General features: G+C 45.4%; 1 protein-coding gene across 1 annotated transcript in view; it reads right to left on the reverse strand.

The window, feature by feature from the left end:
• The window catches only part of TSHZ2 (teashirt zinc finger homeobox 2), a 457,998-nt gene that overhangs the window by 81,838 nt on the left and 352,737 nt on the right, over window positions 1-23,423 (reverse strand). The window lies entirely within an intron of this gene.

The raw sequence follows: 23,423 nt of genomic DNA on the forward strand, positions 1-23,423 counted from the left end.
GATGCTATTCGTTGGATCCTGGATTAGAACCACTAACTCAAGGTTCCACGTAGGGTCGGCTTGATATATAACCTGAACTGGTGAGACCAACATCATCGTCACTGTAGTATCCCTTTATTAGAAATATTTCCTAGTTCTTTGGGATAGAAGGCATTTCCTAATAAAACGATGATATAATAATAATAGTTGTTACTATTAAAAACTAGATAGGCACACAAATGACTGCCACTGTCCCGAACCATCGCATAAATAATCCCTCTGAAATCTAGGAAAAGACTTTGGCTGCTTGTTTGCTTACATGTTGGCAATGAAGGTTATTTTTCAAGAATCTCATGGTCAAACTGATGAATTAGATAATCCGCCTGGAAGATCTAAGCTTCGAAAGTGAGTTTTGCATTTCCGCTCTGTACCCTCCGTGATTGTTTTTATGGTCTTCGTTGAATTCTATTGCATGAAGGATGCGGACGTTGTAGGTTAGAAACGGTCCCAGCTCTGCTGTACAACAGAGCTTCACACCGCTCCCCCCATCATTTGGAAACAACTTTCATGAGTTTACCATGTCTGAGCACGATCCCAGTGTTCGATGATTTCCTTAGCAGTCTTTTCGGAAAACATAACACACTTAAAAAAAAACTGCACCTCATTCTATGCAACAATTTATAACATCATGGATGTATCCGGTGGATTTTTGTTTAATTACAATTACTAAACACCTCTCCCCCCCCATATTAGCCAAAATTACTCTTTTGCAGACGGTAGTATGGGATTTACATTTTCGGAAACACTGGTATGGGCAAATTTACCATAGTTTTTGATAAACCTTTAATAACACACACACACACACACACACACATTTTATCAGCCTTCAAGTAGGGCTTCCCTTGAAGTCAGTGACATTGATGTTGAAATGACCCGAATTACTTTCACTGGGTAAACAGACGCAGATTATGCTTTCTATTTTGGGAACTGGTTTCTCAAAGCTAGTTTTGGGCAGGCCCAAACCGTGTGCTACACCGTCCCTTTCCAAGTCCTTTTTCCATGGTTTGCTACATTTGTGACACCTCAGCGATTTTTCTGCCCTGGCTTCTGATCTGACATGAGGGAAGTCTGTGGCGAGATCATAAAGCCTCTGGAAGAAAGAAGATTTTAATCACAGATGTCTCTGATAATTATTAAGCAGTAAGCTCCTTGGAAGACAGCCATTTTGTTTTTTTTCCCATGAACTCTTGGGGTTGTTTTGACTTTTCCCCCATGGTGTCAGAGGTGTCCCTTAGAAACTTTCCCATTTGATTTAATTGCTATTTAATTCCTACAACATTGCTGCAATTAGACATCCTGATTTATGCCACCATTGGACTTCTCTTGGCAAAGACTTCCCAAGGGACTGTCCACTTCTAATTGACTGATTTTACACAAGCTTATCCCTTCCGCTCTGCAAACTTCCGACTGTGTTTAGGAGCCTCTGAAATACTATATACTTGAGTTCATGTCAGATTATTTTCCACGACTCAAAATTAACCTAATAATTTGAACGACAACTTAATTAATTTACTCGCTCAGTCTGTGTTTACCGAGGGCCTTTTATGTAGTAAGCTCTGTGCCAGGTGAGAGATTAAAAACAGAACAAAACAAAACACACGAAAAACACAAAACAAATAAACTAGAAAGTCACACGGTGGTTGTCTTCACTGAGGGGTTGGTCCAGGGTTGGAACAGCCAGGGTGGGAGCAGAAACACTGAATCGAGTGTTTCCTGAGAAAGAATAATTTGTTTTCTCTCCTCACAATTTCCCTCCATGTTCTTGATCACCTTTAATACTATTTTTCTTTCATGGTTTTGTGTACACCAGATCACTTTTTAAAAATGCAGATACCTTCTTAGCTTATCCTCCGCAGCATCTGGGAAAGCGATAGATTCCGTGTGGCAGTTCTCTTTTTAAAATACATATTAAAATAAGTTTTATGATCCACAAACGGAAAATTCAAATAAGAAATATCCATGAATCATACCACCTTAAGTCTTCTCACTTATTACCAGGGAGTGTATGTTTCATATTTTGGAAAACACTGATTTAATTTTCAAATGCGCTCTCCGCACCCTCGTTACGAAAGGAGGACTCTCCCGGGTTTAACTTGGTTATGAATGCTCAATCTGTACTTGAACAGGGAAAAGTCTCTTGGGACTTGAAGGTGAAAATTCAGAGTTTTTGTTTTTGTTTTTTTTTCCGGGCCTCCCACTCAAGGTGTGGGAGATTTGGGGTGAAATGCATCTTGGCTATTATTTCATCTTTATTCTTTGCCTTAGGTCTTATTAGTTTTACCTTTTACACAGAGTCACCCAGAGGAAGCTGGAGTTTCTCTAATTTTAGGACATTTTTGTCTTCACGGTCCCCCAAGCACAAATGGAGAATATTTCTAATGGAGGCAGCCATGTAACCCAGAAGTGGGCAATGGCCCATGGGGTATGGCCAGGAGCTTGTTTTTGCAAATAAAGTTTTATTGGAACACGGCCACTCCACTCATTTATGTATTGTCTTTGGCTGTAACGATGCAACTGAAGAGCCTGTCAGGCCTGAAGAGCCCCCAACAGGTATCTATCTAGCCATTTACAGAACAGATTTGCTGGCCTCTGATGATCAATGAGTTCTGGACAAGCAAGGAGGATCCAAGGAATGGCCTTGCTCCCAAGCTATGAGAGAGCTCTGATTTCCTTGAGAACATTTAGGGAGCCACGGGAGGATGTAGGGCTTCCCAACATGCTAAGAGTCCACAAGAAGAAAATAAAATTACTGTATGAGGCACTCAAGGCAAATAAATATCTTTGAAGTGAGCTGAAGGCCCCATTCATGGCTTTTCTCCTTCTCTATCTCATTACACGGGGATGTCTTGCTGATGTGAAGAAAGCAAGGGTCATGCTCTTGAAAGGGCCTATAAATGTTGTCTTCTGAGAAGGCCTTGACTCACGCAAGCTTTGATCGACTGGATTACTTCTGAGCTCGACTTACAATGCCCCCTCCTCTGTTCCCATCAGGCCTAGCACATCCTATCAGGAATAGAGTCCACCACGGTTCTGTGAGGCATACTGGCACACAGCATTTCTGGAAGAATGAGGACGGTCACAAGCTCTCTGTTCTCCCTTCCATTGAAAGGAGACTACTTGTACCCTTTTGAATGTGTCCTAGGCCCGTGACTCACTTTGACCAAGAGGATGCAACAGAAGTGGCTTCCAGGCTCAGGCATAAGAAACCTTGCAATTTCTGTGGGTCTCTTAGAATCCCTGCTCTGGGAAAATCAGTGCTGTGCAAGCAGTCTGACCACCCTGACACACCTCCATGTTGCAAGCAAACTAAACTAGTATATGGGGAGGCTGTGAAAAGAGACGGAGAGAGAGAGAGACAGACAGAGACAGAGACAGAGAGACAGAGAGGTGCCCAGCTACTCCAACCGTCCCACTTGAGATGTCAGATGTGAGTGGAGAAATCCCTCTTGGATAGTCAACCCAGTAAAGCCATCGGGTGACCATGGCCCCAGCTGTTATCTGACTGCAGCTGTATGAGACCCTAAGCGAGAACCACCAGGTAAGTTAGGTCAACTTCCAGAACTGTGAGAGATAATAACAAATGAATTTTTTAAGCCACTAAGTTTTGGGGAGATTTGTTATGTCACAGTAGATAACTAGAAGAGCATACCCTTGTTATCCCAAGGTCCTGACGAGTCAGGAAAGATGGCAGAATCTGCTAAGAGCGACTGGTTGTTCTAAACCACAGCCCTTGCTCGTCAATCGAGGCTGATTTAACACCACTCTTCCTACTGCTTACTACTAGGATGACCCATTCATCTTGGTTTGCCAGGACATTGCAGTTTCAGCACTGAAAATCCCATATCTTGGGAAATCCCTCAATCTGTAGCAAACCGGGTCAGTCAGTTCCTTAACTCACTGCACACGAGCATTTCTTTCTCTCTTCTTCAAACACATCAAGTTCCTTCAAGCCTTGGAGCCTTAGTACATGTTGGCACCCCCTCCCCCACATTTGGGGTAGCCTTCATTTTTGCAGGGTAGCCTTCTCTATCTCCCAAGACTAGATGATATAGGTGATATAGACCCCCTTTTTTTAACGTTTATTTATTTTTGAGACCGAGAGAGATAGAGCATGAATGGGGGAGGGTCAGAGAGAGAGGGAGACACAGAATCGGAAACAGGCTCCAGGCTCTGAGCTGTCAGCACAGAGCCCGATGCTGTGGCTCGTGGCTCGAACCCACGAACTGCGAGATCGTGACCTGAGCTGAAGTCGGAGGCTTAGCCGACTGAGCCACCCAGGTGCCCCCCATATAGACCCTTTTTTAAAGTTTAGTATTTTTGACAGAGAGAGAGAGAGAGCAAGTGCATGCACGAGTGGGATAGAAGCAGAGAGAGAGAATCCCAAGTGGGCTCCACGCTGTCAGCCCAGAGCCCGATGTGGGGCTCTATCCCACAGACGGTGAGATCATGACCCGAGCCGAGATCAAGAGCCTAACACTTAACTGACTGAGCCACCCAGGCGGCCCCAGAGACTCTTGTTAATGTGGCCTTTTACAACACTTTGAACTTCTTGATAACTCCGAACTCGATTGCCCGTTATTTATGTATTTATCGGATGAACATCTTTTCCCCTGCCAGGTGGTAAGAGTCAAACCTGCGGGAATGGTGTTTGATCTTGCTGCTGTTATCGTATCAATATGTGGCAGAGGTGGTGCTCAGTAAGTGGAAGAATAAATAGACAAACGAGGGCAAACCGGCAAAGCTAGTCCGTACCCAGAATCGTGGTTTTTGTCTCGGGTTGAAGGCATGACCCTGGTCCCACGGCGGGGGCAGAAAACATGACTTCACACACAAGAGCGTTTCCCCAAAGTTCCAACACAGGCAAATGGCAGTCTACACTGGCGCGAACCCTAACTGGTGGTCTTGATGCGGTTGGAAGGGAAAAGTGCAGGCCTCCCGAGATGAGGGAACGGGCAGGTTGGCTGCTCCATTGAGGACCTCCCAGCAATTTCTTGCCTGTGTGCTCCATGTTACTTCCCTTCCTTAGTAGGTTAAAAAGAGACGGAAATGCTGTGGTGACCAATGGGAGGTCATGGAAAGATATATTGGACAATTATCAATGTTTTTCTTCACTCAACTTTCCTTTAGTAAGTCATTATTTCATTGGGGGAATACCTGCCACTCATATCACCCCTCGGATTCTGTCATTTTATCTCCTTGCTTTATGCTGGTTTGTCGCCTTGATTTGTGGGACCATATAGAGTGTGGATGGGAAGAACTTCTCACCGACTGAATTTGAGTTCTCTTCTCTTGTCACTTTCAGGCATGCCGATAAGAGTTGATATAATTGTGTGCTTTTCAAACTACGCTCATACGTGGGCCACCTTCATAATTTTTGCCATGTTCTAGAATCGATTTAATTATGATTCTCTTAATACTTTCAGAAACTGACTAGTTGTTTTTTTTTTTTTTTAAGTGCATCTCATCCCTAGGTCATAATCCATATGATTATGGGTTTGATGGGCTGGTGTGTGTGTGTGTGTGTGTGTGTGTGTGCATGTGCACACCTGTATATATAATTCTCAATGAAGTAAATGCCTGAAAATCATACTTAAAGAAAAGCCCATGAAAGCCATCATCTCATGAATTATGACTTGAGATGAAGCAATGTTAAGAAGTAGGGTTTTTTTTTTCCAACTTAAAATAATCTTGCTAAGTGTATGTAGTATATATATAACACTTTGGGAAACAGTGATATAATCCAAGTAATCTATTCCTTTCGATAGGAAGCCAACTTGGAATTGTTACTGTAAAGGTAACTGGTGGCCCAGGAAGAATTTCACATGCATGAACCCCACCAGATCCTGGTTCCTGTAGCTTCGTCCTGGTGACTGGTAGCTCCAACTTTATAAAGACCTCGCTTAATGGAATCTTAAGAGCTATCCCTGACCTATTGCTTTCTGTAAGATTGCACCATCGGCCAAACCATCAGGAAATCCTGTTGGCTCAAACGTAAACTATGTCCTGAGTTCCACGAATTCTCATGATTTCTCCCCTACTTTCAGTCACCACCAGTTTCTTTGAATTGGCCACCTAACTGGTTTCCCCATTTTCACTGGAGTGAAAACACAAAAAGAAGAAAGCCATTTTTAGTCAGTTATTATGTCCTGGATGCAAATACACTCTCATTAGGGAAATAAGAAGAAATGTAATTTAAATATTTAAAGCACTTGGAACACAAATGATGGGAAAAAAAGACCCAAATGATTGGATGGCCTCATAACAACGTCTCAGGTCAAAATCAGATAGCTTCTTTTAAAACTCCACCGAACATATTTTCTTCATAATTTGTCATGTCTCTTGGACATAGCATACAGGGTGATTTTAAATTGATATGATATAAGAATAAATACCAAACCAGTCAAAGAAGTCAGCAAATGTTCAGAATTATAGAAAACCATAGAAATGGGCTCTAATTGCATCATTATCTAATCTCCTTACTTTTGAATACCATTGCTAAGAATGGACTCAGTCATCTCATGTCATTTTCTTTTCTTGTGAACTTTTCCATTTTCTCACAAGAACAAGACATCCATATTTTAGGGTTTGCTGTATTTTGTCGTGCAAAGCAGTAAAAAGACTCATCAGAAATGTGACGGAAAAGAAACTCGTAAAGAACTGTAGTTAGGAAAGGCCACAACGGAATATGACTGGAAAAGGCAGGGAGCACTTTTCTTAAAGTTCTTTATTCACTGGGACAAAGAAACCGAAAACATGGTTTGGCTCTCCTCCCCTGAACGCTCAATATCCCGGTTCTTGTAGGTGGTTTTTGACAGGGGTCCACTGAAGCTTGAAGTCTAGAAGTGAGGAAGTATCAAGTTTAAAAATTTCAGAGGAAATAAAGCCTTTTCTTCCCCCCTGAAATAGTTTACCACTAATGACATTTTCAAGTTGGCACCGGATTTGACATTGGTGTGGGTGTTTGGAAGTTGTTACATGCTTCGTAAGGAAGTAGCTGGGTGGAAAGATCAGCAGCGATTCTCAAGGAAAAGTTCATCACAGAGACAGGCAGGTGGGAGGGATCTTACTGGTAACAGAATCTGTACAGGGTTGAATACACTTGGCCTCGAATTCATGACCGTGAGATTAGGGTGAGCGCTAAATAGGTCCTGAATCTCACTGTTTCTCGTGACTTCATCCCTGCTTTCTGTCATCATTGTCTCTCTTTGGGTTGACCACATTGTCATCCTAACTGGTTTCCCCATTTCCAACTGAATTGAAAGCTGAGAAGAAGCAAGCCAGTGGCTGGCGTCCTTATAAGAAGAGGAGAGGACATAGAGACAATAAAAAAAGAAGGAGGCAAAAATTGAGTGATGTAGCTACAAACCAAGGAACAGTGAGGATTGTCAGGAGGCACCAGAAAGTTAGGGAGAGGCAAGGAAGGATCCTTCCCTAGAACCTTCTAAGGTTGTGTGTCCTTCCTGACACCTTGATTTCAGGCTGCTAGCCTCCGCGACCATGAGAGAAAAAGTCCAGTTGTTTATACCACCCAGCGTGGGGTACTTTGCATGGTAGTCATAGGAAACTCTCCAACACTGTTCTGAAGAGCGTGTCTGACTTGACCGAGGTCTGAGGGCCAAGACAAGCCATTATGGAAGCCTGTACCAAACCCTCTTCTGTTTTTCATTTGCTTCCTAGTGAGACAGACATCCTAAACTTTACAGAGCAGGTTTTAATCATTCTATGGTTCCCAGATTTCTAGGGCAGAACGTTCATCCTGAGGAATTCATAGTAGAGGCCAGCCCCCTGCCATGGGTTGAACTGAACCCCTTAAAAGACAGAGTCAAGTCCTAACTGGTGGGTACCTGTGAATGTGAGCTGATTTGGAAATAAGGTCTTGGCAGGTGTCGTCAAGATGAGGTCATCCTGGATTAGGAAGGGCACCAAATCCCATGCCCGGGCTTTGTGAGAGGAGGGGTAGACACAGACACATAGAGAGGAAGGCCAGGCAAAGAGGTGGCAGAGGTGGGAGTGAGGGGGCTGTAAGCCAAGGACTGGCAAGGAATGCCAGAAGCTGGAGGATCCTCCCCTAGAGCCTTCGGAGGAAGCACGGCCCTGTCAACACCTTGATTTCGAACTTCCGGCCCCCAAAGCTGGGAGAGAATGAATTTCTGCTGTGTTATGCCACTCAGTTTGCGGTAATTAGTTAAGGCAGCCCTAGGGAACGAATATACCATCCTATAGCCGATCCCAGCCCACCGCTGTGTTTCGGGAGCTCACACAGTGTGGTTGCTGTTTTCATTGAAATAGTGGCTAATACTGGCAAACAGGGCGATTTCACTGAAACGCCACGATTTCTGGGTTTTTTTTCTCCTTGAAAGATCCGAGGAGGTGACGGTTACCCTGGGATTTCTTTCCTGTGGGGAGACCAGGGAGCTGAGCGGAGCTGCCCCTTCATAGGGTGCCACGTGGTCCAGCTCTGGGGTCCTGTCCCTCCTCGAGACCAGGTCTGCTCGCCTCTACCCCACCTGCCTGCTCTCTTTGTCCTCTGGGCCTTCAGGGACTCAGGCTTCTCTCACACTGCTCTCCTCACTTGAGAGGCTACAGAAGTGAAACCCAGAAATAGACTTTCTCCGAGTGGCGTCACCCAGTGCGTCTGCGACAGAGAAGGGCTGGGGACCCCACACTTCCTCCTGCACCGTGCAGCTTCCGCCTACAGAATGCCACAAGATGTTCCCTAGAGCAGACATCCCAGACTCCTAGATTTCACAGACCGGCTTCAACAAATTTCAAGGAATTGACAAAGAGTTTCCAACACTTTATTTTGCCAAGAAGAAGAATGTTTAAAAAAAAAAAAAAGAACACTGCCATTACCATCTTTTCATTAAAAAAAGGTGATTCTATCACCAACAAAGCAGGAAACACTCTGAGCTTGCTCAGGAGAAAAATTAAAGTTGTGTTGGCTCAAAGAGGCTTTCATGATGTTCTCTCAAGCCTTGCCTCCTTCCTTCGGCTCTCCCCACGCTCGCCTGCCCTGCACACTGGCCTCCTTGGCTCTCTTTGAACACACAAGGCCATTCCTGCCTCAGGGACTTTGCATCTGCTGTTTTCTTTCTTTCTTTCAGAACACCTTTGCCGCATATCTCCAAGGCTCGCTTCCTTAGTTCACTCAAATCTCTACTTCAGATGTCACCTACTCAGGCTGGACTTTCCTCCCTAATTCTCAATGCTTCTACACATGCTTTTCTGTGGCACTTGCCCCTACCTTCATAGTCCAAATTTATTGATTATTTCTCCATAGTATAATAAGAACAAAGGACAAAGATTCTGTTTTCATCGGGGCTTAGAATAGTGCCTGGCAGATAGAAGATGTCTAATAAATGTCATTGAATTGGATCAAATAATAAAGTACCATATACTGTACTGAGTAAATTTCACTTATTGAAAATAACCAATCTCATTAAAAAATTTTTTTAGTGTTTATTTATTTTTGAGAGAGAGAGACAGAGAGAGAGAGAGTGAGGGAGGGCAGAGAGAAAGGGAGATACAGAATTGGAAGCAGACTCCAGGATCTGAGCTGGCAACACAGAGTCTGACATGGGGCTCAAACTCATGTACCTCGAGATCGTGACCTGAGCGGAAGTCGGACCCTTAGCCGACTGGGCCACCCAGGCGTCCCTCTGACATCATTTTTATTTCCTCTTATTTTACTCACGAAAGGTGAAAATGTTTTCCTATGTTGCTACCAGTTTGTGGACTGACTCTTAGATCACATCGTGGTGATTTAAAATATCAAGGAATCCTGGGGCTCCTGGGCGGCTCAGTCGGTGGAGCGTCCGACTTCAGCTCAGGTCATGATCTCACAGTCTGTGGGTTCGAGCCCCACGTCGGGCTCTGGGCTGACAGCTCAGAGCCTGGAGCCTGTTTCCAATCCTGTGTCTCCCTCTCTCTCTGCCCCTCCCCCACTCTCACTTTGTCTCACTCTGTCTCTCAAAAATAAATAAATATAAAAAAAATTTAAGTATCAAGGAATCTGAACCCCTGTAGGTATTTTTTTAAATATTTATTTATTTTCGAGTCAGAGAGGTGGACAGAGGATCAGTGCTGACGGCACAGAGCCCATGCGGGGCTCGAACTCACGAACTGTGAGATCACGCATCGTGAGCCAAGGTTGGACGCTCAACCAATTGAGCCACCCAGGTGCCCCCCCAGCCCCCGCCGTAGGTATTTTGGTTTGCTTTAGCAGTAATCATTTTGTGTAGCTCACAGCTACACAATCCCATAGCTTTTGACAACGCAGCCTCTTCTAAAAGGACCCCCACCTCCAACTAAAAACACACAAATCCAAAAAATAATAACCAGGCAAATCACTGGATAGCAATCCTCTCGGAGCCGTTGACAAGCTATTGTGATGACCCATAGTCCCAGGGCGGGGAGGAGACAAGTGCATGAGTCCAGATTGTGAAATTGGTGCCGTTTCATGTATAAACAAGTGTGCAGAAATCACTGTGTAACATCAGTACTCATCATTCTGTAATATCTGAAGTTTATGAAACAACAAAAAGAAATAAATTTGTTTTTCGATTTTCACTTCTAGTCATTGGCTCGTCCAGAAGGGGGAGGAAAAAGAGGAGGAGGGGGAGGAGGAGGAGGCGGAAGAGGAGGAGGGGGAGGGAGGAGGAGGAGGGAGGGAGGGAGGGAGGGAAATATTGTTCTGCAAGTTTAAGCAATGTTGACCATCTCAGGATCGTCATGTGAAGCAAATGTACAGTAAAGCCAGTCTGATTTGGATTAAGTAGGAGAAAGTTCCCGCCAAATTAGCAAGATTCTGAATTGGTTGGCATTTGGAAAGAGAGCCACTGTGGAGTGCTAGTGAAGGGTGTGGGCTATGGAGTCAGAGCCAGGTTGGATCCTGGTGTCTACACTGAAAGCTGTAAATCCTGATCAAGACGTGTGGCCCAGGCCCTGCATCTGCATAGCTGAGCTGATGATTAGTGGCCCCTCATGGAACTGTTGCCACGATTGAGTGAATCGATACATTGAAATTGCCTGGAACAGAGCGAGAATGTGGATATGTGCGGTTATTATTATTTGAAGACATGTGGTTCTACTATTTTCAAGAATGTGGCAATATTATGTTTTTGGCCAAAGGGGAGAAATAGGGAACAGAGTATGCTCTACCTGCCTCACCTCAGGAAAAACACCAATAGCCACACCTCGTACAAAATGGGTCCTTCTTATTTGCCCTGCCCTTGACGTAGCTGCTCTCATTCAACACCTACGACTGTCCATGAAGTTGCCACCTGCATTTGGAAAGAGGGAACCAACTGGCAGAGGCTGAGTCATTTTCCACGATGGCAGTATGGGGAGGGCCAGCGTGAGATCGCCGGCAGGTGGAATTCAGCCCTGGAACGTGTATTATCACGTTTGGAATCAACCCAGGTGTTGGCACGCAATAAAAGGCAAAAAGGATTTTCAGGGATTTTGTTTTTTTTTTTTTTTAATGTTTTTTTTTTTCAAAGTTTATTTATTTTTTTTGGGACAGAGAGAGACAGAGCATGAACGGGGGAGGGGCAGAGAGAGAGGGAGACACAGAATCGGAAACAGGCTCCAGGCTCCGAGCCATCAGCCCAGAGCCTCGAACTCATGGACCGCGAGATCGTGACCTGGCTGAAGTCGGGCGCTTAACCGACGGCGCCACCCAGGTGCCCCAGGGATTTAGTTTTTAAATAGGCGAAATACCCTTCCTGCTGTCTAATTTTCATGACAGATAGGCAGACATACGGACAGAAAGACAGCCGCATTAACATATCAGCTCTACAGAAAGGTGCTCAGAGAAACCGTGGGTGGTGCGCCTGGCTGGCCTGAGTCCTGGCTCGGATAAAGGACTCCAAGAGACTGCCTGCCCGGTGGACAGTCGACCCCTTGCTCCTTGTGATGGAGACCACAAGAACACTCCGGGACAGTGGACGGAGAAACTCTTCTCCGGGTGAGTCGGGGTACAGGTGTTCAGATTCTTTGAATGCAGACACGTGGCCGTGTTAACCTTCCTCCCTCTCTGCGCTCTGTCATGTTTAAATGCTGAGCTCTCCTTGCCTTTGGGGGACTAACTTGGGGCCGATTCTGGCTTGGGACCTGAAGACTCAAGATTTGGAATTGGGAAAGAACAAAAGAACAAAGAAGAAGAAAGGCTTGCGTGTGTGTGTGTGTGTGTGTGTGTGTGTGTTGGAGGCAACAGGGAACTCTGTTTTGGCCAAACAAATAAAAAAATTAAAAAGGTCCCTCATATCATCAGACTAAAAAGGAACTTGAGTTGATGAAGCAGGGGGGCTCCCAGAGATCGAAGCTGGAGGGGCTGTTCTAGAAAAGAGGCCAGTCCATGCTTGGGGGCACTGAGGCAGGTGGCTTTGACTGAGGACAGCAGTGAAACACGCTGGCCGAAAACCCAGACGCCACGTGTCAGTGGAGACAGTACCAGGAGGCCACCACCTATTCATTGCCTGTCACATGTCCCAATTTGTCAGAATCCAGCATCTAGCCGGTCACCTCCTGGCCAAAGCCGCAGACACGCGCATACCCTAAGACATCGCCCGGTTTCCATTGGACTTACCCTGCGTCAAAATCCCCACTTGCGAAGCCCCGCCCCTGTGAGCCCCCCAAAAGGGGGTGGAAAGGAGATCTAGTGAGGCAGTGGTGTGGAAACCCTGGTGTGTGAATTTCAGGAGTGCATAGTGAAGGAACCAGCTAGAGAACCACCAGACCCGGGAGAGCCATCGACAACACCCCAGCCACATGGGCGTGCAACATGCCAGGAGCCCATGGCTAGGAGCCAGTCGGGCGCTTCGGGGAATGTTTTAGAACCAGAAAACAGGCCAATCATTTTCGCTCCAACCATCACTCTTCATGACAAAAGCTCTCTTGATTCTCAGGACTTGGCTTCTTCAGGAGCCAGAGAAACACATACACATTCAAGGACAAAGATTCTCTTGACTAGTGAAGAGTTGGGACGTCTTCAGTAATGGGCAAAGTAATTACCCCCACTGTTGTAGGGATGGTTTCCACGCACTTGCATTGTTGTTCTTGGCCGGTCTTCCTCTTGGCACACGGGGCCAGCGTCCCGGAGAGCGGCCGTTAGCACCTCCGCGCTTTGCAAGGAACATCTCTCTCCTACAGCCTTAGCGGCTCCAGCCCCCGGCAGGATGACAGAGGACTTGGCCGTGGCTGTCGAAGTGGAGTCATTAGAAGTAATCAGGCCTCTGCCCAAACAGCGGCTTGGATGAGAGAGGGTCGTAAAAGCCCCGCTGGAAGTTCGAATACAGCTGGCAGTGGCATCCTGAGTGCCTGTATGGGTCTGCCAAGGCAGGAGCTCCTACGAGCCAACACGGCTTCCCTCTTTGGGGCTTTCCCATTGGGACATCCAGCAACAGGCCATTCTGAAGCGTCTGAAGAAAGAAAATAAGCCTCACCTCCTTCCCAATGATTGACTTTGCCAGGAGATGCTTCCGGTATGCGGAGAAGAAGGGAAGACGAGATAATGCTGATGCATGACTTGATTTCAATCCCTCTGCGTCACCCTCCCCCCCTCCATCCCTCAGGCCAGGAGGGACGGTTGTGGGGAGAACGAGGCAGATGTAAAGGGAGGCCAGGGTAACTTCCTGGCTTTTGTTTGAAACCTACCATGAAGAACGGAAAGTTTGAACACCCTCGAGATGCCCAAAACCGTGTGCTGCTTACTGACAGCCCTCGAGGGAGATCTCTAGGTTTCCCTTGGAAAATCACACCTGGCAGCCCTGGGCTTTGGCATCTCGCACGGTGACGTTCACGGCAGCCGAGTGGAAGCACCTGCTGCGGGGCGGGCCCTCTCTGGCCCCTCTCGGTGCCCACCACCCCCTCGGCAAGGGGCCAGATCCCGGACGTTAAGACTGAGCACCTGTTTCCCTTTATCACTCCTGAGCAAGGTCTTTGCTGACCTGCCTTCAACCGTCTCAACACCCTTACCTCTAGCCCTCCTTTTTTCCTTCCTGCTTTATTTTTCCTGTAACATTATTATTGCTTCACATAATCCATATACTATGTATTTATTTAGTAGCAGCATCTCCCAAGCTCACAGGGGAAATGATTTGGTCTGCTTTGTTCACCGTTGTATGCTGAGTGCCCAGCAGGTAATAGGTGCTCAATAAATATTCGTTTCATGGCAGGACAAATGTTGTACGAACCCACGTTTCTATTAAAAGTGAGAAATAAAGGGCGCCTGGGTGGCTCAGCTGGCTGAGCATCCGACTTTGGCTCAGGTTATGGTCTCGTGGTTCGTGAGTGTGAGCCCCATATTGGGCTCTTTGTCATCAGTGCCGAGCCCGCTTCAGACCTTCTGTCTCCCTCTCTCTCTGCCCCTAACCCATGTTGTCCCTCTCTCTCTCTCTCTCAAAAATAAATAAATATTTTTTTAAATCTTAAAAAGTAGGAAACAAAAGATGTTTCTATCTGCGTGACTTTGCTTGCACCTGGACAGCTTTGCTCATTCGTGTTACCTGCTTTATGACTATGGGTCTGACCCAGCAACCTTTGGAGGCCAGAAGCGGGTTACGGGGCTAGATTCTTCAATGTTGGAGAGTTATCTGTTTCTCAGGATTGGCTCAGAACTGGGCGAGAGTCTGTGTCCCACAGGAGCCACGTGCGGACGGATTGTCAACATCCCAGTGATGCACTCCTTGGCATTGTTGCTACTCCAAATTTTGACAAAGCCTGGAGGGGTTCTCAGTGCTATTACACTCATCATCCCCCTTTTCAAACAAACACTTTGGAACAGGCTGTCTTTGGCCGGGTTCTCTGGAAGTTTATCCCGAGACAAAGACATGAGATGAGGTAGTGTATATAGGAGATGATTCCAGAAATGCTATTAGGGGAATGGTATCATGAAATAGGGAACGATGTGAAGCCAATTCGGGATGTGTGATTGAGCAAGTTACATCATGGCGGCTGAAGCTTACCCAATGGTGGGTCTCTGGGAGATGCACCGAACGTGCCTGAGAGTCATCTCTCACCCGAGGGGGGCCTTATCTACCTCCTTGCTATGTATCATTGGTCAAGGGCCGCTTCAAGGTCAAGGGAAATGCCTTGGTGGGGGGTTGGCAGGTGATGGCAGATGTGTGGAAGTGAGTGCTCCAGGATTGGCTGGGACATTGACAGAATCTACTAAACACTCCCTTTATGACCCTAAAATTCTTGATCTACGATCATAATGTTGTTAAAGGACAAATATGAGGAAAATAGTTATAATGAAATATGTATGTCAATATTGAAATAATACTTGAACTTGACATACCTGAGTGCACAACAAAGCAGTCAGATCCTTGCCCTTATACACAGAAATACTGAATTCAACAGCCACAAATACAGGTGGAGACCATGTGTTTTATCGAAGACCTGAATGCCATTCATGGTGTTGACTTTCCCATGTGATTTTCTGACATGCAGATCAAGTCTTGGTATGGTTAGAACAAAGTACAGCCTGCCCTCAATGTATACAGCAGTCACATTCTTGTCAAATTCAGTGTGTATGAAAACTGTGTGAAGGATACTTTGAGTGCAGATGTCAGATGGACTCAGGGTCTAGGTTCAGAGAGTTATTTACCAGCGCTTCATCTATATGAATGTCTACTGGACATTCAAAAGTTGAGATTCCAGGGGCGCCTAGGTGGCCCCGTTGGTTAAAGCATCTGGCTCTGTATTTCGGCAAAGTTATGATCTCACGGTTCATGAGATCGAGCCCTGTATTGGGCTCTGCACTGACAGCATGGAGCCTTCTTGGGATTCTCTCTCTCCTCTCTCTCTGCTCCTCCCCTGCTCTCTCTCTCTCTCTCTCTCTCTCTCAATAAATAAATAAACTTAAAAAAACGTTGAGATCTCAGACAATTCTTCATGGTGCAGGACTGTCTCATGCATTACAGAGCATTTGTCATCTCTAGATTCTGACCACTAAATGCCAGCATCACCTCTCAATCTTTATGACACTAACTCCACAACAGAATTTTCTGGAAAGCTCACCAGGGGCAGTTATCCCTCCCATTTGTGCACTACTGGTTTAAAGAAAGCATGGGTGGGAACCTCCCAGAGTGACTGAGATATAATTTCCTGTTAACTGAGATGAATGGGAATTTGAAATAAAAACTGAACAGAGTTAAAGGAAGGAGAGTTGGTTTTGCGGGTACCTCTGACTTTTGTGGCCAGATTCACACTCACTATGAAAGCAGAGACGAATGCTTGAAGAAGCATCAGCTTATGACCCAGAGTGTTGTACTTTTTTCTTTTTTTGAGGAAGGAACTATCATTTATCACCAGGACAATACCTGCTTATTTGTTGCAGGTCATTTCTCTCAAAGAACAGTGTCTTGTGAAAGTGTCATTCTTTCTTGACCCAGCATCTAAATTCAAAGATCCTGGGCAAATGATAGAGGAGTTTGCTCATCATCGGGGTGTGTGCATCAGTGCAGAAGAATCTGACAGGCTTTTGGGTGTGTTCTGTATTTACTAATCCTTCAGCAGTGACAGTGTGGGAAGGGCCAGTGAGCACAGCCATGCCGGGCAAATCCTGGGGGTTGGGTGGGCAGGAGGTGCGGAGCCAAAATGGAGAATCCAGTGCAGTGTGGATTCGCTATGCCTCATTGGTTCAATGAACCTCGTCCTCTAGGGTAAGACAAAGAAGAGGCTTGAGGCAGCCTTGCACGAAAGACCGTATTAGCTAAGGCAGAAGGGAGATTGGCTATTGGCATTGGTCTGGACACACACGTATCTAATTTAAATTTTATCATGGTACAACAGTTAGGAGGGCTGGCTATGGAGTCAGACTTGCTGAGGTTTGACACCCAAGGTCCATTGTCTACAAGCTCTGGGTCTTGTATACTTCATCTCTACACCTCAGTTTCCCCAGCTCAAAAATGCAGATAATGTTAAATTTTGGACTTTGTAGGCATTAGATAAGGTCATCTACATCAAAGCTTAGCACAGTGCCTAGCATACTGTAAGAATAGGTAAAGTGTTGGTATTCTTATTAAAATCAGGACAGAAATCTCAACTTTTGGAGACCATGAAATGTCACTTGTTGGTATGCTAAGGAGAAAACAAATTGTACTTACTACAAGCTTGGTGAATTCGGGGACACTATCTTTTCTACTTCTAGGACTCTAGGGGCCAGCACTGTGCTTGATGCAGAGTAAAATCTCAAGAAATGTTCATGGACTTCATTTGGCAAAGATAGAAAATTCAGGGCAGAAAGCACACAGGACGCTGACCAGATAACCACACTCCATCAATTCTAGCCTATGTAAATCAGGACATAATAGGAGATGATATTAGGGATCATTAGGGATTAGGCAGATTAGGGATAAAATGAAGTATCATCAGAGTAAATAATTTCGTTATTATTGTATTGTGTTTACAGTATACACACACACACACACACACACACATATATATATATATATACACACACACAAACATCTATTTACAAAATATATCATTCTCCCCTCACTTTGAAATCTTGGTTTTTCACTGAGATGCTTCCATGTTAGAGAGAAACTCAATAAGGGCTCTGACATGAGCATCGCTATCCCCCCGAACTTAAAAGTCTACTGAATTTGCACCCCTTTCTGGTATCAAAGTCAATGGAGGAGTTGAGTGGCCACCATATTTATGAATCTTTTCCTTAGTCCCAGAACCTGCGACCCTTTATAACAACGTCTTAAGGATAAGTTTTCCCCCGTGATGTTTGTCGAGAGACTTGCCAATAAGTGTGACAGAGCTGACCCAGGCCTGAATCCTGGCTTTGCCATCGACCGGAAGTGTGACCATGGACTTACCACTTACCATTATTAGCATGGCACCACTATCAGGTGATACCCCCAGTGCCTCCCCCACCGGGGGCTTTCAGTCCCATTCCCGGGGGGCTTTCTTTCTGTCTCTCAAATCTATCAGGCACATGGCTCGGAGCCATTGTGCTTGTTGGCTCTCCGGCTCAGACCTTTACCACATAGGGCAAAGAAAGACTATCATAATCGCATGCCCACACGGTTCTGTCCTTTTTTGCCAAATTAGCCTTGATGTGAAGCCACCGTTGCTGGACAGTGTGCTTTATGAAAGCACTTTAATTTTCAGAGGTTTCGGACTTCAGAATTATTGCCAAGGGATTGTGGCCCTGTATTATTTCCCCTACTTTGTGGATAAGAAACTGAGGCACAGAGGGGTTAAGTAGCTGGCCAGTCACACAGGGAGAGAGAGCCAGGTAGGGACCCCCATTCGTGGGACTCCAGCCACCGTGGGCGCCTCCTTATGAATGAAGGTCCCTGATGCCGAGTTTCTTTATTTACAAAGCGGAATTGTAACTCCCGCTTCCTGAAAGACTTGGGGAGATCAAATGAAATAACACATACGAAACACCTGGTACAATGGGCCTTCAGTAAATGGTGCTTCTGGACATTGGCTACAAGAGCATCCGGCCGGAAAACCTTAGAGAGGGAATAGTCTTAGCCAGACGCGAGCATGCGCGGTGGAAAGATCAGTTAGCGTAGCTCTTAGACGCACGTTCACAACAGATATTTGGTTTTTGGTTTTAAAGTAAGAAAATAACACTCAAAGTAGGGAATCTCACAAGGAAAGGAAGGAGGATTTTGTTGCCTGGATGATCTGCCTGCTGAGTGACGTTTTATTTCCGCTTCATCAGGTGGCAAAGGACCATTTAAAAAATGGAGGAACGGTTTCTCCAGTTTATTTCTCCAAGTAAGTCTCGGCTACCATTTTATTTTGTGCACAGACGGGTGGATTTTCCCACGAAAGAGTTGGGAATGAAAAAAAGAAGACGACGATGACGAAGAGAAGCTTTTCCTACTGGGTTTCAGTTGCTATGGTTTTGTTCCAGTTCCCTCAGGTTCAGTGGCTGCATGGAAACAATCCTCAGTTCATTTTGCCTTTTCTCCCCTCCCCTCCCCTCCCCTCCCCTCTCCTTTAATCTCCTCTTTTCCCCTCCCCTCCCCTCTCCTTCTTTCCCTCCTTCCTCTCCTCTCTCCTCTCCTCTCCTCCCCTCCCCTCCCCTTCCTTCCCTCCTCTCCTCTCCTCTCCTCTCCTCTCCTCTCCCCTCCTCTCCTCTCCTCTCCTCTCCCCTCCCCTCCTCTCCCTTCCCCTTCCCTTCCCTTCCTTCCTCTCCTCTGTTCTTTTCTTTTCTTTTCTTTTCTCTCATTCTTTCTTTCCTTTTGCATAAAAAGAAGAAAACTGTCTGGCAAATTAAAAGAGTGTTAAGTGGCAAATGAGACACCTTGCCTTTTGTCTGCTACCAATACATAGTCGGTGTGCCCCGGGTGCATTCTCACCCTGGAGAGAGATGCGAGTTTGTGGCTGGTAAACGTGAACATGAAACAAACCCGCCTACCTCTGATTCTCTCCGGGAATGGTTTTCCACTTTGGAAAATCCACCCTGGGTGTAGAGGAGAATGAATATTTTGTTTTCACAGAAGGATCTTCTTCTGGTCTCTGTATTCTGTGCTGGTGACCTATGTCCTGATAGCTTCCATTTGTATGCAATTGCTCACTCTAAGAATAAACAGAGTCGGGAGGTCCCCATGTGGGGTCGCCCCGGAAGAGCCCCGGGAGACGCGGGGAGCACTTGTCTGATAGCTCGGAGAGCTGGGGACCTCATGGTTTGCACGGCCAGGCGTTCGGAGACATCAGCGCCTCAACGGGGGGGAAGCAGAAGAAACCATTTCGCCGTAAATCCAGAGGTCTATTTTCACTCCTCTTACTCTTAAGGTGGATCGTTCTCTTTCCATGGGTATGTAATTGTTTTCCAAACACAAACAACTTCTCGAAAATTTTGCACCAGGAGATAAAAATTTTATCATTTGCCTTCAGCAGCTTAGAAATTAATTGGGGGTTATTTTAAATGGAATTGAGGAACTACCTTTGAAATCTAGTTTTCTTCTAGTTATAAATAAACCCTGGCTTTAAGATGATAGCAATAACTAATCATTGAATACATTAATTAGGATGTTAAAACTAGAAATGAACATTATTTATTATGGGATACACATATTCACATTTATTATTAGGAACATGTTCTGGGTACCGAACGTTATCCTATGGAATAATGACTATTGAAAAGTACCCGTATAATCCGAGCTGGTCTCTGAAACAAAGAAAAATTAAATTCATGCAAACAGGTGAAAAACGTTAAACTGAATTCATTAGTATAAATTCAGAAGAACGGCTTTTGTTTTTGGGGGGATTAAAATAACTAGGTCAATAGAGGTAAAGGCACACTTTTAGGTGCCCTTCAGGAAGGAAAACACACCAAAGAAAATCTTTGGCTTATAGTTTCTTCTTTTCCACTAATTTTCATTCATTAATTATAATGACAGTACTTAAACAGTAATAATAATGATTATTATTTCTGTTTTCTGGAAAGAATGTTGCTAATGCTAAGACTATTGATACATACAGGATAACAAGAAGCTGAATAAGAAAAAGTTCACCCCATCACCTAAGTATTCCCAAATATCAGAATGGGGTAGATCAACGAGTTGTGTCCCTTTTGAATTCATGGGTCCCGCTGAGTGTATGAAGGAAACCGGGCGTTCTGTCTCCCCAAACGGACATGCGTGAGAAATTTCAAGTTTAACTTCAAGGGGTTGACCTTCCTCCCTGGCCAGCCTACCCAGGACCTTCAGTGGGTTAACGATTCCTTCTGTAGTAAAAGTCCTAGAAGGTGGACGTGCTGGCTACATACTCTGTGGGGTCCTGTGCAAACTGCACATCAGAGGCCTCTTGTTCAAATGTCACTGAGCATTTCAAGATGGTGATGGCAGAGCACAAAACCATGTGTGGGATCCTTCCGAGCACGGGGCTGTGTGTAACTGCGCAGATTGGTGTGTCCATCCAGACTTTCAAGTGTAGGGTGCTGGTTATGATTTCAGGCTCTGTTGTGGGACAGACTGAGTGCAAATTGTGGCTCCCCTTGAGGTTTCTTGAAGAAGTTCTAGTTGATGCCTACCTCAGGATTATTGTGAAGGATAAATAAATTAGTGTAAAATCCCTAGAATAGTAAGGACATAGGATGAGTTGTTGTTACTCCTTTCTTTAATTTTTTTAAAATGTTTATTTATTTTTGAGAAAGAGAGAGCATAGAGCACGAGCAGGGGAGGGGCAGAGAGAGAGAGAGAGGGAGGCACAGAATCCAAAGCAGGCTGCAGGCTCTGAGCTGTCAGCACAGAGCCCAAGGTGGGGCTCGAACCCGGCAATGGCGAGATCGTGACCCGAGCCGAAGTCAGACGCTTAACCAACTGAGCCACCCAGGTGCCCTTGTTGTTACTCTTTTCAAAAAAATGTTGCCAACTGTAACTTACAGCATGTCACTTCCTGGGTTCGGATCTCTCGATGAATGGCCCATAGCACGTGAAGCATCCCGTGAGACTTACTGCTCCCTGCCTCCCCAATTTCTTCTCTCAAAACTTCTGCCTTTGCTCAACATACTCAAGCCATCCTTGGTTTCCACTAGTTCATTACACATGCCAAGTCCTTTGTCATCTCAGGGTCTTTGCACAGACTCCCTGCCCGTGATGTTCTCCCCACCCCCAGCCGATCTCTGTCTTTGCCTACACCCCCATGTCGGCTCAATGTCACCTCCTCAGAAAGGCCTCTCTTCTCCGTGTTCACCCTTTCTTCTTTTTGTTTCCTCAACAGCTTTATTGAGATATGATTTACATGCCATGAAGTTTCATAGCGTGAAATTCATGCACTGTTGGGAGACAGGGCTTCACCCCTGTATTAATCTCCATCAGTAACTTAATTACACCCCCAGGTACCACAAAGTACTTGCAGAGCAACACAGCTTCGGGGCAGATCTTCAAGGCTCTTTCCGACCTGATTCACCGACCATAAGCCCCTCTGTTACTGACATTCACAGAGCATCATTGAGAGAGAGAGAGAAAGAGGGAGGGAGCAGGCAGGGGAGGGGCAGCGGGAGAGAGAGACTCTTACATAGGTTCCACATCCAGCGAAGAGCCAGATGTGGGGCTCGATCTCATGACCCTGGGATCATAACCTGAACTGAAATCAGGAGTCAGCCACTCAACTGACTGAGCCACCCGGGCGCCCTTATCCAGATCATCATTTTCCAGGGATGGCAAGATGGTAGTTTATTTCTAGTTTCTTTTCTATTTTGATTTTCTTTGTTTTTTATTTCTTCATAAAAAAAACGCCTATTCCTTTAATTTTTCTAAGCGATACAAACGCTTTATTGAGAAGAAGGAACTTGTGGAAATCTTTTCATGGTGGTAAGTAGAGAAATCAGGCAAGCATACAACATGGGGGGGTCATTTCCTGGATGTGGTATAGACTGCTGTCCACCCGGTAGTAGCCAAGGGATTTGTGTGGCCCACCAATTATCCCATCAGCTTTGACACTGATGTCTGAAATCTCCACCTTATTTCTTAGAATGAACGCGTCACAAATCTCTGATGCAATGCATATGGGAAGCTGAGTGATCGTTGGTCTTTATCAACTTGGTATAAATTAATTTGTAAGACCATTTCCACTTTGTGGGAACTTGTAAGCACAGGACCCAGGCTAGCTAGTTTGTATTGAAAAAGGCATGGTGTTGGAAGTTTGGACTTCAGAAACACATCCCTCTAGGGATCAACAACCGGCCCCAACCACACTCCCGACAAAATATAAAGCCTCGTACTTGGATTATGTTTGTCTGTGTTGTTTCACGTGCGTGAACTCCTATCGTTTTAGATTCAGAGCCCAGATTGCAAAGGAGTCAGGGAATGATAACCTTAGAAGAGAACATTTAAAGAAAACAATAATCATTACCTTTTGTCGTGCACCTCGTATGTGTCAGGCACGGATAATATTTTGTACATATTAACCGTCTTAATGCCTCACGATACATTTATGAGGCTGCTCGTAGTACAGACTAGGAGATGAAGGCATAGGGTGATTAGGAAAGTCTGCAAAAGTCCCAAGACCAATAGGGAAGAATTTGAACTCAAATCTGTTGGACCCCAGTTTTCATTTTCCTCCCTGAGGCCAGTAGGGATGCCTCTCTCTGAGGTCTCCTTTTGGTTCAAGTTCCAGAAAATGCTTTGCTTTTAAAGGGACCACCTGATTGGATCCGGCCACCTGAGACCCATAATCTCTGTGGTGTAAGGTCAACTAAGTTGAGGTAGGCATTACATCTGCAAAATCCCTTTGCTGCAGGACCCGAACCGATGTAAAATGGGGCTCTTAGGAGGCCGTCTTTAGAATTTTGCCTACCACGTAGTCTTTCAAATGTTTGGATGGATGATAATTGAATTGTTTTTTAAAAATTTATTTATTTTGAGAGAGAGAAAGAGGGGGCAGGGGGAGGGGCAGAGAGA

Source organism: Prionailurus bengalensis, chromosome A3 (assembly GCF_016509475.1).
Source record: "Prionailurus bengalensis isolate Pbe53 chromosome A3, Fcat_Pben_1.1_paternal_pri, whole genome shotgun sequence".
NCBI classification, from domain to species: Eukaryota; Metazoa; Chordata; class Mammalia; order Carnivora; family Felidae; genus Prionailurus; species Prionailurus bengalensis.